General features: G+C 28.4%; 1 long non-coding RNA gene across 1 annotated transcript; it reads right to left on the bottom strand.

Moving 5' to 3' along the window:
• Window positions 1-351: 351 nt before the first annotated feature.
• Window positions 352-1328, bottom strand: LOC126846071 (uncharacterized). Its single transcript, XR_007686863.1, has 3 exons — window positions 1193-1328; window positions 944-1095; window positions 352-479 (listed from the first exon to the last, which is right to left on the bottom strand). It is a non-coding gene; the product is annotated as an uncharacterized LOC126846071 (long non-coding RNA).
• Window positions 1329-3044: the final 1716 nt, after the last annotated feature.

The following is a 3044-nucleotide window of genomic DNA, read 5'->3' as shown; positions in this document are numbered from 1 at the left end:
CTTTTTAAATAATATTGATGAATCAAGAAATAAATCTTTTTGGGGTAAATTATCCAACTTAATTTGCTCAACTGTCAATGAATCACACAATTTGGGCACGCATTCAACAATATAGCAGTTAACTAGAGACTAGTATAATGTGTAAGTTGTAATATATTCATAATTATTTTTTGAATACTTATTTTATAGATTTAAAACATGCAAACATTAATATTTATTTGTTGCAATGGTAAATGGACAACCATTTTTTAGATGAACATTGTTCGTGTAATAATGATGTCTTATACACAACATTAATAATTCTCGAAAGGCAAAAAAAAAAATTAATTTAATTAATAAAAAATAAACACATTTTAACGGATTTTTTAAAATTTATTTGAGTATATCAATACATATTATTATTATGGTATAAGTAATATGCATTGTGTGGTCTATGGCAATTTTGAGTTTGGCATCATGGAGTTATTTCATTAACAATTCTGAAAAGTAAAAGTATTATTAGTTTAACACTATAATAAATATTTGTTTTTTTTTAATACGTGTCTAATACAAAACTAAATTTTTGTATTTCCAAATATTGACAATGCTATTTTAGATACTGTTGCCGTATATTATACAATTACATTTTATTTTTAAGTAAATAAAGTTAAAAATTAATGTAAACATATCTACTATTATATTTAATTAATCGTTTTATGGAACTCATTTTTAGTTTAATTAATGACAAAGATGATAAATTGTAAAATTATAAAAATTATTACAAGTAGATAGTCAAAAATCAATAAAAACTCTATTAAGTTAATGAAATAATTTATATATTAAATATTATATTTTAAACAAAAACTATTAAAAACGAATTGGTTAAATCCAATCGTTAAGGATGTAATTTGAGCTTTTCATATTATATTTAAATGTTGCAAATTTGACATAACTAAAAACTTACCATGGCTTGGTTGACAGCGGAGCTGGTCTTGGCGACAGTCTTGATAGCTTTGGCGGATTGCACTTGTCCGACGACAACGATGTTCATTGATACTTTTTCTGCGCCCATTTTTGGTTTTTGAGTTGGTTTTTGGAGAACTTACGAAGGAAATACTGAAACAACGAAATCAGTTTTACTATTACATAATAATAATATTTTTACAATAGAATCACGTTATTACGGAAAGAAAACACTGCTGTTAGTACTTACCAAAGTATAGATTTTGCACAAAAAAGTGTTATGCTCGATCTGAAATGCTGCACGCCTATTTATACAAAATATATTTGAATTGGCTGATAACGCAATCGATATGGCGTGTTCTCGTTACCGTCATCCGATGAAGTGGCGCCATATTTTCCGTTCAAAGTTCTACACGGAATACGGATTACACAAGCTACTTAAAAATTACATACATATCATGATCAACAACAAGTGATAATTAACAATAAGAACACAAAAAAAATATAATTATTTCAGACAAATAAGAATGCAAAGTCCGTGAGCTGAATGTTGATATATAGGAATCATCATTAGAATCTATTATAAACTGTCGCAGTACTGATACCGTCAAATGTAAACGTCAACTGATATTTTGATTCAAACGTACCAGCAAAGTATGTCAAAAAGGTCTAGTCAACTATAATGTGTAAATGATTGAAATATTGATTGCTACGGATGACAAAAGCATGACAACAACATTATAAATTAAAGCGTTGACAGTTGGTTAGGAAATAACTTTTTTGTAATAGTGATCTATTTTAATTTTTTATATAATATATTACATTACACTATATTACATTTTGGTAATATAGTGGATATTTTCAAAGTATGATTTTTTAATTTGTAGTACAAAAATCAGATAAGATCTATTATATTTTGTTCAAACAATATCACATTCTAGCATTCAAGCGCAAATGGAATGTTATCAATTTATCATTCTAGCCCCCCGTCAGTGTTCGGTTCCTGCTTGCAGTGTAGAAGTTAGGAAAGCCAAGAGCAACAAAATGATTTAAAAAAAAATTTTAGTTAGTAATAATTTTTATTAATAATAATTTTTTAGCTAAGAACATATTAATTTGTTTTTATACTTTATTTATTTTAACTGGCTACTAGAATACTAATATACTATGTATATTTCATCAACATCCTGTGCTACATAAAATGTATTATTGAACATTGGTTATGATTATAACTTTACTATTATTATTGTTATCATAATAAAACAGTTGGCTTCAACTTTCAAGTCACATTTTTTGAAAAATGTTATTCTAATACATATTAAATAATACAACATATCTCTTTTAGACGGTATCTTTATCATGTAAATATATAATTACAAGAATAATAACTATAAGTCGAATGCTAGTTAAGTTCACACAGACAATTTTATTAAACATTTCTTAAAATGATTTTAGTTATTATATTTTAAATAATTAATGGGAAAATAATAATATTTCATTATAGTTGTCGCAATATTTTTAAAATAATATATTAATTTGTTTTTTATTATTACCGCGTGTTTGATAGTGTGTATATAGTAGGCGGTAGGTGCCTATTATGGTCGGCTGTCATGCCACTCTTTGTGAGGTCCAGTGTTTTTAAAAATTATTTTTTCAAGAATTGCAATTAAAACAAAAAATTGAAAATAAAATCTTCGTCAGTTTCGCGGAAAACACTTGAACGATTGTTATTGTACTTCGCCCGCGTTGATGGTTAAAATTATAATCCCTGGGGAATTTGCACCGCATTAATTTTTTTTTCTAGGACGTGCAAATCCGACGACTGGACGAAGGCGGAAATATTAACCCCCGGGTAAATGTATTTCGCCCGAAAAGGGTTGCTACTACACCGCGCATAGGTATACCTACCGCTTTGGCGTGTGGGCTGGCAAAGCCGTTTATTTTTTCTCTCATACGATATAAATATATTATATACACACAGTTTATATACATATATATGATGTCGGCGGGGACCAAAGGGTGTGTTTATAGAGGTCGACCCCGGGCTGTTGCGCTTCTGGACGCTTTATATGACGGACGGCCAGACGGAAAAGCGCTTTACC

Source organism: Adelges cooleyi, unplaced genomic scaffold, assembly GCF_023614345.1.
Source record: "Adelges cooleyi isolate 19-005CV unplaced genomic scaffold, UGA_ACOO_1.1 ACOO_flye_CR_arks_rails_tigmint_CR_PRNA_9, whole genome shotgun sequence".
NCBI classification, from domain to species: Eukaryota; Metazoa; Arthropoda; class Insecta; order Hemiptera; family Adelgidae; genus Adelges; species Adelges cooleyi.
Note: the sequence above shows the minus strand (reverse complement) of the source record. Positions and strands in the feature narration are given on the sequence as shown.